Here is a 15,452-nt window from a genome sequence, read left to right as displayed (position 1 = left end):
CTCCCCCGGTGGAGGGGAGAGAGCCCTAATACCATCTCAGGACAATTTTTTAAAAGTTTGTGACAGTTTCTAAAGTGGGATTCAAACCCATAGCAGCATAATGTGGTGGCAGAGGCTTTCAGTGAAAGTGCCTCAAAGGAGATAGATCCTCCTCGTGATCCAGATATACTTAAAGGAGGCTCTGGAGGACAGGGGAAGCAATGGTCTGGCACTGTGATGGAAAGCTGAGTATTTCAGTGAGGTGATATATTATGAGGGCAGAATTTATAATTTCAAAAAGAATCACATATATGTTTGAAAGCTTTGGAACCGCAGGATATAAGGAATTCTCAAAGTAGGAGGCAGAAGAATCAAAGCATATATTTAGGCTCCACAGTAACCAACCCACAAACCAGCATCCCCATTTTGATATTTTTTTTAATTTTTTTTTCCATTTTGATATTTTGATCAAAAGCTTCCAGGCCCAATAAGTCCGCCTCACAAGAGTAACCAGGAGGCCACAGAGAAGCATGATGGTATAAAGCAAAATCATATACATGCTTCCCCTCTATGGTAAAAAGATTACCCACTGGCCTCAAGTCCTTGTTCAGCACTCCTCAATCCACACGTAGGTCAGCTCTGCTACCAGCAGCTCCTGCTTCAGCTTCGGCTGTAGCTGTAGCTGTCTCTGGCTCCAACGGAAGCTGTTTTTAACCATCCGGCTAGCAGCTTCTGCGGGGGTGTAAGGTACGCCGGGGAAAGCACAGGTTCTTTTGATCTGCTTAATCGAGAGAAGCAAGGTGAAGGGGCCGACAAGCTTACTTTAATCCAGCATTCAGTCAGTTCGGGGCGGGGGGGGGGGGGGAACCAGCACCCCGAACTTCAGAACATTCATTTAGTTCAGGGGAAAATGCCAAACTACTCAAGGGCACTTGTTGACTAAGTGCCAAGGAGCCCATTTTTGGTTACCAACACAGGTGACCGTATAGCCACTAACCACAGTTAGGTGGGGTATGCCCTTTTGGACCAGAATCTCTGAGCTGGAAGAAATCTCAGTGGCGTCTCACTCATCCCATAGCTGAAAAAGAAGCCCCACCCACTCAAACATACCCAACCAACAGGCAGCCAGCCTCCCACTGGTATTTCATTGGCATAGCTAGCTCCCCACAAGATGTTACCTCTCCCAGAGCAGACCTCCTGCTCTGCTGCTCAGAGAATCTAAAGTGCCTGAGAAATTAAGAGACTTGCCAGGACTTCAGAGCTAGGATGTGTCACTGATGCCATGTGTCACCGGCTCATTAACTGTTCTTCAACTGTCCATCGAGCCAGAATCGCATGGCCAATGTGCATTAGAGCTTGAGCCATGATCTTCTGCTCCAGGGCCAGATTTCTCCCTACTGCACCAGGTTGCCTTCTTGGGCCACATAATAGGAATTGTACGTTATTGCTTAAATATTTTATTCCTTTCTATTCCTTGAATCATTAATTACTGCTAAGGGGATTTAGTATTTTAAAAGGGACAAATAAAGGGAGAAAGATGGGACTTTGCTAGTATCTGTTACACACACACACACACACACACACACACACACGAACTTTACATCAGTGGCATATCCCTTTAAGAGCCACACTGAAAAGCCCAAGGAAGCACCTTCCTCAAGACCCAGTATCTACAATGAGAATAGCATTGGATTTAAGGACATCTGGATCTCCTTTCTAGCTCTGCCACTAACTACTTTATGGTCATGGGCATGACATGGGTCTCAGTTTCCCCATCTAAAAACTGAAGACACTATCACCAGCTGCTCCCCAAGATGCCTTCCAGTTCTACATTCTTCTCATTCTCTGATCATCCCTATTGTTTCTCTCTTCCCATTCCAAGGATACAAACCTTCAGGAATGTTCCACCATGCCATCATTTTTGCTTAGTGGGCTAGGGAATATATCTGAGCTGAGAACAATTCCTTTCCCCAAAGTCCTCCATCTTATTATCTTAGGGACAAGAAAAGCACATCATTCTTCTGTAGATTTTCCAAACACTGGAAGCAAATAAGAAAGAACCCATGCCCAGTACACAGCTTAATACTGAGCTAGCTTTAAAGTGTACCTGTTGTTCCTATTACCTTATCTCTAGCCTCAAATTCTTTGCAAACATTGCCCCCTCCCCCCCACCACCACTTCTAACCTCACTCCAGCCTAGGAGAACTTTCCTCCAAGGCTCCACTGGGCATTACCTGCTTAAGGAAGTCTGCCCACAACCTTCTAATTAGGAGTGCCCCAACCTTTCCCCCACTACTTTAATTTACATGTGCTTACTTAGTTATGTATAGGTGGTTTTGCCATTCAAATGTAAGTTTCTTGAGGTCCCAGGTTGGCGAGGTCATTTTTTTTCTCTCTCCCCAACACCTTGCCCATGGCCTGATTCTTAGTAATCATTTAATAAATGTTTATCTAATTGAGTGCTCTTGGGAACATTTCTTCTGTTCCAATACATCAAAGTAAATAAAATTGCAAGAGAAAGTTAGTCAGGCTCTCTGTTGAGTGGGAATCCTGTATGAAGAAAAAGAGTCTTGGAGTGAATGACTCTGTAAGAGTTCCAGCCTCTGTATGGCTGATAAGTGTTCTACTTGTAGTAGAAACACTTGGATAGCTGCAGGCTGCTGGACACAGTTTTAGAGCTGTAAGAGACCTTGGGGATCTTCAAGTGACTTGTCCAGAGTCACACAACAGTTAAAACTCTCTTTAAATGATCTGCTGGGACCTTGTGTAACTAAAACTCCTTAGAGGAAAGGCATGACTGACCTTGGACCTCATAGTGGAGGCAGGGTGGGCTAGGAGGGAGTGGGGGGGGCTCAGGAGTCAGGATGCCTGGGTTCAGATGCCAAGGCAGATACGTCCTAGCTGGGTGACCATGGACGATTAAGTCATGTGGTCTCTACAAGTCTTAGCTTTCTCAGATGCAAAATTTACCTCCTGGGGTCTATTTGTCTGGGACAAGTGTGAGAAAGTTACAAGAGATGCTCTGTGAGTCTTGCAGCAAGCACTGCATCAATCAACATGCTTTTATAAATAACCTTCTATGTATTAAGGGCTGGGGTTACAAAGAAACAGTTCCCACCTGCCATGGAGATTATGTACTGTTAGGGCAAACAGTGTGTATGGGTAATAGAAAAAAATCTGCAAGTAACATTGTCAGCTATTTTTAATTTGCAAAAATTTCCTCATGCCACCTTCTATAACTAAATCTCCTTTGAAAAAGTTCAAGGCACATTCTAGGAAACAGGGAGAAAAGGAAAGGAGTAGAGGTTTTACTCTTCTCCCAAAGATACATTAAATAGAAGGAAAAGATAACTTTTGGATAAAATGTTGCCCCAGGGCTACATTCTGTCATAGTAAACAAATTCAGCAAAGGTTGTAAATACCAAATAACAACTGTTCCTCTTTTGGCCAGGAACCCTGAGGCTCTTCCCCTCCCAGTTTGATTTTTTTTTTTTTTAAGTTTAAAGGGTCCATCCCTTGGTTAACTTCTTAAAGAGGCCTATTCACTGAAAGGGTGTTATCTCACTCAAAGTGAGAACCTGGAAAGACAGTAGCCTGAAAGGGCCAGGGTCTCCCAATGCATCCTGGGCCATCTCCAGTCATCCTGGTGAGTTATCAGGCCACTGGACCCAGATGGCTCTGGAGGAGAAAGTGAGGCTGGTGACCTTGCACAGTCCTCCCCCACTCAAATCAAAGTCACCTCCAAGTCATGTCATCACTTCCCTGATGTCATGGTCCTCTTTGAGAACAAAGGACAGACAGAACAACTGGCCACAGGTTGGGTGCTCTAACACAAAGATTAAAATGACCCAGTTCTTGTACTCCAGGGGTTTCCATCTTATTAGTCTAAACCTATTCCACCATCTTATCTAGTCCAGTAGGGGTCATCTTGGAGTGCTCTGTCCTTCCTCTTGTCATGGACCCTAAGGTGGGTCCTTGATGACTCTGAGAACATTGTTTGTACTAGGGACTCAATGTAGGGCTCCCATGAGCCTCTCATTCTAGGACAGCCTCTTCTTTTTAATGGAGGGTCTTCTAAAAGTGGCTTCCATTGTCCCTAAGGATGGTCTTGCTTTCTTTGGCCCATATCATTTTCCTTTCTGGCTAACTTATCAAGTGTGTAAATGTAAATAATGAGGCAAGACCAGATTTGGCAACTGTTTGCGTTATTGGATTGGGAGTGAGGAGAGGATGGGGATTCTAGGGCAGAGAATATGGGAACTGATAGAATTGTAGTACCCTCAGCCAAAAAGGGGAAAGTTTGGAAGAAGGGCTGATATGGGGGAAAAGATAGCAAGTTTCATTTTGGCCATGTTAAATTTGAGATCCCTACATAACATCAGGTTAGAAATATCTGACATGCTTGCTGGTGCTGGAGAGAAAGATATAATCTCTCATATGAAAAAGGTTAATAATTGAACCCATGCTGGTGATGTTATCAAGAGAGAGGGTATGAAAGGGAAGAGAAAGGGGCCCAAGACAGAGCCTTGGAGACTGTAAGCAGAATGGCCTTTGTTTTCTTTGAGTGACTCAGTTTATCTCGTTGAGCCTTGCTGGGTGCTTGGTGGGGTAGGGCTAACTCCAGGGAGGGCCTATGTTGGATTAAAGTAAGCTTGTCAACCCCTTCACCTTGCTTCCCTTGGTTAAGCAGATCGAAAGAACCTGTGCTTCCCTGGCGAGCCGGCAGAAGCTGTGGGTGGGTCTTACACCCCCACAGAAGCTGCTAGCTGGACTGTTAAAAACAGCTTCTTTTGGAGCCAGAGACAGCTACAGCCAAAGCTGAAGCAGGAGCTGCCAGTAGCAGAGCTGACCTACATGTGGATCGAGGAGTGCTGAGCAAGGACTTGAGGCCAGTGGGTAATCTTTTTACCATAGAGGGGAAGCATGTATATGATTTTGCTTTATACCATCATGCTTTTCTGTGACCTCCTGGTTACTCTTGTGAGGCGGACTTATTGGGCCTGGAGGCTTTTGATCCAAATATCAAAATGGGGATGCTGTTTTGTGGGTCTGTTACTCTGGAGCTTAAATACATGCTTTAATTCTTCTGCCTTCTACCTTGAGAATTCCTTATATCCTGTGGTTCCAAACCTTTCAGACATATATATGATTCTCTTTGAAATTATAAATTCTGCCTTCATAATACAGGGACATCCATGACTAAGGGGCAGGAGATGGATGAACCAGCAAAAAAGGTGGGGGATAATCAGATAGAGAGGAGAACCCAAGGAAAGCTGCACTGCAGACTAGGGAAAGTGGGTATCCAGGACTCATCAATGGGGTCAAATTCTACAAAGAGGTAAGAAAGGATTAGGATTGAGAAAAGGCCATTGGATCTAGCAGCTAGAAGATAACTGGTAATCCCAGAGGGAATGATTTCTATTGAATGATGGACTCTAATGGCATATTTCAAGGTCCTAGGAAGTGAGTGAGAAATGAAGATTTAGAGGTAATTAGTTTAGATAGTTTTTTTCTTTTCTTTTTTTGATTAAATTTAATTTTGGAGGTTACATTTTATGCTCCAAACTGTGTCTCTCTCCCCACCCCACACAATTTGAGAAGGCCACCATTTGACACAGAAACAGTCAGACAGATCTGGGTATAAGTAATATGCATACTTCTATTTATCAGTACTTTCTCTGGAGGTGGAGAGCATCTTCTTTCATAGGTCCTTTGTAGTTGATTCGAATATTTATACTATTCAACGGCTTAACAATTCACAGGTATTCTTCAAACAATATTACTGTCACTATATTCAATGTTCTCCTGGTTCTACTCTTTTCACTCTTAATTATTTCATCCAAGTCTTTCCTTGATTTTCTAAAATCAATCTATGCATTATTTATTACAGTACAGTAGTATTCCATCATAATCATATACCATAACTTGTTTAGCTGTTCCCCAATTGATGGGCAATTTTCAGTTCTTTGCCACCACAAAGAAAATTACTATAAATATTTTAGAACATATAAGTTCTTTTACTTTTTTCCCTGCTCACCTTTGGAAACAGACCTAACTGGTATTGCTGGGTCAATGTGTATACACAGTTTTGTAACTCTTTAGTCACGATTCCAGATTGCTCTCCAAAATGGATCACAGTTTTATCAACACAACAATTTTTCCACATTCCCTCCAACATTTATTGTTTTCCCCTTCTATCATTTTAGCCAATCTGACAAGTGTGAGACAATATCTCAAGGTTGTTTTAATTTATATTTCTCTAATCAATAATGATTTAGAGTATTTTTTCATATGACTATATATAGCTTTGATTTCTTCATCCAAATACTGCCTATTAATATCTTTTGATCATTTATCAATTGGGGAATGACTCATATTCTTATAAATTTGACAAAGATCTCTACATATTTGAAATATGAGACCTTTATCAGAGAAATTGTCAATGAAAACATTTCCCCCAATTTTCTGCTTTCCTTCTAATCTTGGCTATATTGCTTTTTTTGTACAAAAACTTTTAAATTTAATACAATGAAAGTTAGCCATTTTATATCTCACAATGTTCTCTATCTCCTGCTATTTATAAAATCTTCTATACATAAGTTTGATAGGTAATATGTTTCATGTTCTCCTTTACTTATGATATCTCCCTTCATATCTAGGTCTTGTATCCGTTCTTATCTTATCTTGGTAAATGTTGTAAGACATTGATTTATAGTTTCTCCCAGACTGCTTTCCACTTCCCCCCACTGCCAAATTTTTACAAATAGTAAATTCTTATCCCAAAAGCTAAATCTTTACATTTGTCAAACACAAGGTTACTATAATAACTACTGCTGTGTAATGTATATCTGTTCTGTTCCACTGATCCATTCCTATTTCTTAGCTAGTACCATATAGTTTTGATAATTACTTCCTTATAATACAATTTAAGAACTGGTACTGCTACACCTCCTTGCTTTACATTTATTCATTGATTTCTTTAATATTCTTGACCCTTTGTTCTTCCAAATGAATTTTGTTATTTTTCTAACTCAGTAAAAAATGTTTTTTGATAATTTAATCGGGGTGGCATTGAATAGATCCTTTTAGGTAGAATTATCATTTTTATTATATTGGCTCTGCCCACCCATAAACATTGATTATTTCTCCAATTATTTAAATCTGACTTTATTTGTATAAAAATGTTTTATAATTATGTTCATATGGTTCCTAGGTTTCTTTTGACAGGTGTACTCCCAGGTGTTTTATGCTGTTTATTGTCATTTTAAATGGGATATCTCTTACCATCGCTTCTTGCAGAGTTTTGTTGGTGATATATAGAAATGCTGATGGCTTATGTGGGTTTATGTTATATCCTACTGCTTCACTAATGTTATTGTTTCTTCAAGTTTCTTACTTGAATCTCTGGGGTTTTCCAAGTATATCATTATAACATCTGCAAAAAGAGATAGTTTTATTACCTCATTGCCCATTCTGATTCCTTCTATTTCTTTTTCTTCTCATCACTATTGCTTGCATTTCTAATACAACACTGAATAATAATGATGATAATGGGCATCCTTGTTTCACTATTGATCTTACCGGGAAAGCTTCTGGCTCATCCCCATTACAAATAATGTTTGCTGGCTGTTTTAGGTAGATGTTTCTTATTATTTTAAGGAGAAAAAAAATCTGTTTATACCTATGATTTAAAGTGTTTTTTTAATAGGAATAAGTGTTTTATTTTGTCAAAAGGCCTTACTGAATCTATTGATATAATCATATGATTTTTGTTACTTTTGATATTGGCATAATCAATTATTTTAATAGTTTTGCTTATGTCAAACCAACCCCTGCATTCCTTGTTTAAGTCCCACTTGGCCACAACATACAATCTTTGTGATATGTAGTTGTAGTCTCCTAGCTAGTACTTTATTTAGGATTTTTACATCCACATTCATTAATGAAATTTGTCTATAATTTTCTTTCTCTGTTTTTGCTCTTTCTGGTCTGAATATCAACATCATATTTGTTTCATAAAAGGAGTTTGGGGTAGGTTTCCTTCTTTCCCTATCATTCCAAATAATTTATTTAATATTGGAATTAGTTAATCTTTAAATGTTTGCTAAAATTCACTTCTAAATCCAACTGGTGCTGATGTTTTCTTCTTAAAAAGCTCATTTATGGCCTGTTCAATTTCTCTTTCTAAAATAGGTTTATTTAGATATTTCATATCCTCTTCTACTAATCTAAACAGCTTTTCCTTTTGTAAGCATTATTCCATTTCACTTAAATTATTAGATTTATTGGCATATAATTGATCAAAATAACCCCTAGTAGTTACTTGATTTCATCTTCATTACTGGTATATTCATCCTTTTCATTTTTGACACTAGTGATTTGGTTTGCTTCTCTCTTTTTGAAATTCATATTAGCCAATGATTTATCTATTTTATTGAGTTTTTTCATAAAAAAATTCCCAGTTTTACTTATCAGTTCAATGGTTTTATTGCATTCAATTATATTGATCTCACCTTTAATTTTTAGGATTTCTAATTGGTGTTTAATTGGGAATTTTAAATTTGTTCTTTTTCTACTTTTTAAAAATTTCATGTGCAATTCATTGTTCTGTTCTTTCTCTATTTTATTGATGTAGGCATTTAGACATATAAATTTTCCTCTGGTTACTGCGTTTGCTGCATCCTCTATGTTTTGGTGTGTTGTCTCATAATTATCATTCTCTTTAACAAAATTATTTATTCTTTCTATGACTTATCCTTTAATCCATTTCTTTTTTAAGGTTAGGTTAATCTCCAATTAATTTTTAATCTATGTTTCCATGGTCCATTATTAAATATAATTTCATTGCATTACAATTTGAAAAGGATTCATTTAATATTTCTGCTTTTTTACATTTAACTATGAAGTTTTTATGCCCTTAATATATGGGCAATTTTTGTAAAGGCAGCATGTACTGTTGAGGAAAAAGTATATTCCTTTTTATTCACATTCAGTTTTCTGCGTAGATCTGTCATATCTAGCTCATCTAAAATTCTATTCATTTCCTTAACATCTTTCTTAATTTTTTTGGTTTAGATTTATCTAGTTTTGAGAGGGGAAGGTTTAAGTCCTTCATTATTATAGTTTTGCTATACATTTCTACCTGTAATTAATTTAGCTTTTCCTTTAAAAAGTTGGATGCCATAGCATTTGGTGCATATAGATTTAGTGTTGATATTACTTCATTATCTATGGTACCTTTTATCATAATGTAATTTCCATGTTTATGTCTCAATTAAATCAATTTTAGCTTTAGCATTCTCTGAGATCATTATTGCTACCCCTGTTTTGTTTGTTTGTTTTTTCCATGAGCTAAAGCATAATAATCTACTCTAGTCCTTTATTTTCAGTCTATGTGTATCTCTCATTTTTAAATGTGTTTCTTGTAAACAACCTGTTGTCAGATTCAGGTTTTTAATCCATTCTACTATCCATTTCCATTTTAGGGGTGAGTTCATTCCATTGACATTCAAAGTTATAATTATTAGTTGTATATTTCTCTTCATCTTGTTTTCCTCACTGTTTATCCTTCTCTTCCTCTCTTTTTACCCTCTCCAACTATTTTTTTACTTCTGACTACTAATCTACTCCCCTTCTAAAAATCCCTCCCTTATCCTATCCCTTCACCCTCCTATTCTCTGTAAGTTAAGAAGACTTTTATATCCTTCTAGATGTTATTCCCCCTTTAACCCAGTTCTGATGAGAATGAAGTTCTAGAACTACCAGCCCTCCACCCCCTCCTGACCTCCATTGTAACAGTTCTTCCATTTGTTTCTTTTTTGTATGAGATAATTGCTCCATTTTACCTCTCCCTACCTGATTTTTTTTAATCAACCAGTCATACTCAATTCAACCCTATCCTTTCTATCTATGTATGCTCTTTCAAACTACCTAAGTAGTGATAACATTCTTAAAAGTTACAGATAACATTTTCCCATTTAAGCAGTAAAAATTTGGCCTTATTAAATCCCTTATAATTGGTCTTTCATGTTTACCTTCTTATGTTTCTCCTGATTCTTGTAGGTGAAATTTATGCTCACTTCTGATCTTTTCCTCAAGAATACTTGAAAGTCTTTCATTTCATTAAATATACATTTTTTTCCTTGCAGGATTACACTCAGCTTTGCTGGATTATTCTGGGTTGCAAAACCAGCTCCTTTACTCTTCAGAATATAGTGTTCCATGTGCTTCAGCCTTTTATTGTAGAAGCTGTTAAATCTCGTGTTACACTCATTGTAGCTCCAAAGTATCTAAATTGTTTCTTTCTAATAACTTGTAATACTTTCTCCTTGACCTGGGAGCATCAAAACTTAGCTATAATGTTCCTTTGATTTTTCATCTTGAAATCTCTTTCAGGTTGTAATAGGTGGGTTTTTTCAATTTCTATTTTACCTCCTAGTTCTAAAACTTCAAGACAATTTTCCTTAATCATTTCTTGAAGTATAGGATCTAGACTCCTTTAAAAAAAATAACTTTCAGATAGTTCAACAATTTTCTATTGTCTCTTTTTAATCTGTTTTCCTGGTAAATTGTTTATGTGATAAGATAATTCACATTCTCTTCTATTTTTTCATTCTTTTGATTTTGTTTTATTATTTCTTTGGTCTCTTACGAAGTCATTAGCTTCCCCTTGCCCAATTCTAATTTTTAAGGAGTTATTTTCTTCCATAAGTTTTCCCAATTGTTTGACTTTCTTTTGATAATTTTCTTGATTTTCTTGCATTACTCATATTTTTTCCTAATTTTTTCCACAACCTCTCTTGATTTTAAGTCCTTTTTAAGCTCTTCCGAGAATTGTTTTGGACTTCTGGTTATTTTATATCTTTCTTTGAAGCTTTACAAATAACTGTTTTGACTCCACTGCCTTCTTTTGGCTTTGAACTCTGACCTTCTCTATAACCATGGTAGCTATCTATGGCTAGGTTCTTTCTTTTTGTGTATTCACTTTTTTTAGTGGCCTATTTCTTGGCTGTTAACTTTATATGAGAGTCAGGCTGTAGTCCTGAGGTGTGAAGGATAATGTCTCAGGCTTCAGGTTTTTCATGCTATTGTTTTCTGACCTGCATCTGGGGACCTGACCTTAGGTACACCTCTCTGCAATGACCAGGACCCTCAACAACACTGTCACTGGAAACACTCTTACTCCTTGCAAATCCCTCCAGCAGCTGCAAGCTTCAACTGACTCCTCTGTGCTGAAATTAAAAGCAGAGACTTCAATCTCCTGCAAGTGACCATAGCCAGCAGGGCAAATCCCCTCTTTGAGTGCACTCACCAGCATGAACTCACTCTTCTTTGCCCACAGTCACAGCCTGGGTCCATGCATCCAGCACAGGTGGAGGGCTCTGAAATCTTCCCCTGATCACAGTGTGACAGTCTGACCCCCACACTGTCCATGAGGCAAACATTCCTGAAGCTGAGACTGGCATTGACACAGTTGCCTAGGGCCTGTTGTTTGTTGGTTCAGGGTATCTAGCCAGAGGTATCTGTACTTCAATCAGGCCAGACTACTGTTCTGGGAAGTCATGTCTTTCCTAACATCCTCCCAAGTTGTCTTAGGCTGGACAACTACTTTACCCCAACTTTTAATTATTTCTGCCACTCTAAAGTTAACTTTGAGGCATTATTTTAAATTATTTGTGGAGGAATTTGGAAAAGCCAGATAATTTCCTGCCTTATTCTGTCATTTTCCCTAGGTGGCTTTTTTTTCCTAAGAATTTAGCTATGAAAGGAGGAAAAATATAGAATGATAGCTAGGAGGGATGGCAGAGTACAGCAATAAGTAGCCTCTTTTTAAAAATTGGATCTAGGCATATTTATAAGCAATATGGATGGAACCTGTAGGTAAAGAGAGGCTGAAGGGGAGAGAGACAGAGACAGAGAGAGACAGAGACAGAGAGAGACAGAGACAGAGACAGAGAGACAGAGACAGAGACAGAGACAGAGAGACAGAGACAGAGACAGAGAGATTGAGATTTTCAGGGTTAGTCTGCCAGAAGAGACCTGGAAGATAAGATCAGGGGTTTGTTCTTGGCAGGAAGGATCCTTCATTGTCAGAGACTAGGCAGGTCCTCAAGTGCAGCCCTTGAGCTGAATCCAAACTTCACAGAACAAATTCCCTTAATAAAAGGATTTGTTCTGCAAAACTTGGACTCAGTCAAAATGCTTCACCCAAGGACCTAGAAGGCGACATGTGGCCTTGAGGCCACAGGTTTCCCACCCCTGGACTAGGAGAAAAGAAGATAAAGGATAATGTAGAAGGGTTCTAAAGTATGGAGTAAGGAAGAAAGGAGTTCATAATGGATGGTTTTAACAGTAGGAGAAATAAGGAAGAAGTAGAGATGGAGAAATAAGAAATCCTGATCAGAAAGAGGAATTTTTCCCCATCATGGAGTGTGGCACATAGTAGGCACTTAATAAATGTTTATTGACTGCTGGATATATGTTGGCTGAGTAGAGGTGGAACAGTTAGATGGATGGTGGTGAAATAATCTAAAAGAGAAAGATCATGAGTGAGGTGGGACTTACCAGGAGCCTAAAGCATCAAAATCTCTAGAAGGTACTACTACCAAATTAGCAAAAGAGGGCCTGAAGCCTAGATCAATAATCTTTGGGGGTCAAAAAGGTAAAGGTCATTCTCGTCCAGGTAGCCAGGAAGTCAGAAGAGTCCAGAGCCTTCCAAACCTGGAGAGGCCTCCTGCAAGAGTCATGTTCTAGTCATTCCATCACTGTGTAACTCTGGGCAAGTGACTTCACCTCTCCAAATGTGTTCATTTATCTGAAAAATGGCCACGTTACCCTAATGTAAAAATGCTCCCCACCCAGTATTAGGGAAGGCGTGGCTTGGGAACTGTCATGGGCTTTGGGGCGATATTTTGTCAGCAGAAGATCATAGCAGCTGTTGCAGTAGAGGCATTGTGGTGCCTAGAGCCAAGAAACTTGGGCTCACATGCCTGCCCTTAGAGAGTAGTCCAGAAAGTGCTCCTCCCTCCCATTTTGCAGAGATGGGTACCACAGATGTGGAATGTTGGATGTGTTGCCAGATCCACTTGATGAGTTGGCTAATTTTGCTCAACTGTGTTTTCTCTCCTGCTTCTCTTTCTCTTTTTTTTTTCTTTAAAAATTTGTTACAAAGGATTACTCATTATAAAGGGGCCAGGAAAGAGACATATTCAAAACTGAAAGTGATGAAAAAAAAAAAGAAAAAATGTCAATAAACATTTTTTGAAAGAAAAACCTGGGCTGGAATCCCAGTTGCGACACTTTCTATTTATGTGACTGTGGATGAGTTGTAGGTTACTAGGTTTACAGCTGGAAGAGGCCTTGAAGGTCACCAAGGTCAATGCTCTCATTGTAGAGATGAGGACACTGAGGCCCAGAGAGATTGCCCAAGGTCACCCGGGTAGGACATTACAGCTGGGATTCCAGCCTGCATTCTCTGACCACAAAGACCACACCTCTTCCGCATCGACAATCCTTTCACCTCACTGGGCCTCAGTTTCTTCATCTATAAAATAGTCCCTTCCAGCTCTAAATCAGGGATCCTATGAATGGTTCTCCATCATTTCCAACCAAATGATAAATGGACACACCCATAAGTCTATACTAGGTCAGCATATGCCATCTACTGGGGAGATACTGTTAAGCCATTTTACTTGGGGAGAATGTTGAAATGGCTGTATCAGTTCTTCAGTTGGTTAGATAAATGATTCTAGCCAGGTAGAAATAGTAAGCTGATGAACTGAAGCCTTACTAATAATGCTACACAGAATTACACATGTAATGCAATGTATACATTATTACATATATGATACATAATAATAATAATAATAATGGTGATGATGGGGCCCTACTTCTAATATACAAGCTGTGTGACCTTGGGCAAAACAATCAACCTTTTGGTGTCTCAGGCAATTAAGACCTTAAGATATAGGGTGGGCACCCTCTGCATTGAAGAGTCACAGGTCCAGAACAAAAAAATAACAACCGCGAGCATTTCTCTAGCCCTGAAAACTCTGCACAGCACTTTCTGTAGAACTTCTCATTGGAGCTTCCCAGTACCCCAAAAAGGAAGGTACCATAGGCATTATTAATTTCCATTTTAGACTTGAAGCCAGTGAGGCTCAGAATGAGTAAGTGATTTGGCCATCCGCTCCACAGTAAGCATGTATCAGAGATGGTAAATTCAAGAGATGCTGGGAATTCTGTAAGGGAGTGTGGGAAAGGCCGTCAAGGAAGCAATCTTTGGGATGGGTTTCTTTGACTAATTTAGAATCATAGAGTCAAAGATCATCAGTGCTAGAAGGCAACTTTAAAAACATTTACTCTAATCCAATCTCTTCATTTTATAGAGGGGAAAATTAAGGCGCAGAAAGAAGGGAATTGACCAAGGTCACACAGATAGCTCCCTAGCAAGCTCGCAAATTTGGTAGTTCAGAAAAATGTTGGGAAGTAATGTCCCTTCAAACATTTTTAATATCTTTCCTGAAGGTAATTGAACGAGAGGATAGAACTCTGGTAGCCAATGGCCCCAGATCAACTTTGTAAAGATTTCTTAAAGAAGGCTATGTTTTGTGGGATGATTATTTTTGGCTTTCAAATTTTCGAGACATGAGCATGCAAGACCATAGCAGGATTGTGGTGTAGGGCCAGCAGCGCTGAGAGGGGTTCTGTTATCCGCCTCCTGCCTCCAGGCAGCTCCCAAGGCTCTGCCCTGCCCCCGCTCTCCTTTTCTCTCATCACTCTTACTTATGACCTCATCAGCCTGGGTTTAACATTCATCTCTACACGAATCGCTCTCTAGTTTATGTTTGTAATACCCAGCAATTGCCCCCTAAAACCGAGGTAGGAAAAGGTTGGTTTTTTTTTTTCCAGTTTGAGAGGATTGTTTCATTTTGTTTTGTTTTATTTTTGTTGATATCGCTGTTACTTTCCCCCAAGAGGCGGCTGTTGCTGCAGGAGGAAGGCTTACCACACATTTCGTTTCTGTTACCCATGTGGATGAAATGGAGCGACATCTGCTGGGAGCCCTGGAGAAGAAAAAGGAACCTGTTCACAAAGTCTCCACGATGGCCCGTCCTGATCACTCCTGCCTGTCTTCATATTTACGTCTTTTCTGCCGTGTTAAAAGCAAGCTGCCAGTTATCTGCATGCAAGAGACCAGCATGCCTTGGGGATGGGTGAGTGGGTGATGTCTTGGGGATAGAGAAGTGGGGGGGGGAGGGGGATGGGGATATATATTTATACTACTGAGTGCCAAGTGCTGTGCAAAGTTCTTTACAAATATCACCTCATTTGTTCCTCACCACAACCCTGAGAAGCAGGTGTTGTTATGATCCCCATTTTACCACTGAAGAAACTGAGTCAGACAACAGTTAAATGACTTGCCCAGCATCACACAGCTAGAAAGTGTGTGAGGCTGGATTCGAATGCAGATC

The 15,452-nt window shown here is 39.2% G+C and overlaps 1 protein-coding gene across 1 annotated transcript in view; it reads right to left on the bottom strand.

Moving 5' to 3' along the window:
• Positions 1 to 14,885: 14,885 nt before the first annotated feature.
• Positions 14,886 to 15,452, bottom strand: part of NME8 (NME/NM23 family member 8) — a 69,300-nt gene continuing 68,733 nt past the window's right edge. The window contains exon 17 of the mRNA XM_036737399.1: positions 14,886 to 15,044. The gene's annotated coding sequence lies outside the window, so the exon portion shown is untranslated. The remainder of the gene's footprint in view (positions 15,045 to 15,452) is intronic.

The sequence above is a fragment of the Trichosurus vulpecula genome, chromosome 9, assembly GCF_011100635.1.
Source record: "Trichosurus vulpecula isolate mTriVul1 chromosome 9, mTriVul1.pri, whole genome shotgun sequence".
In the NCBI taxonomy this organism is placed as follows: Eukaryota; Metazoa; Chordata; class Mammalia; order Diprotodontia; family Phalangeridae; genus Trichosurus; species Trichosurus vulpecula.
The sequence above is the reverse complement of the archived record's forward strand: the minus strand, read 5'-3'. Positions and strand labels throughout refer to the sequence as shown.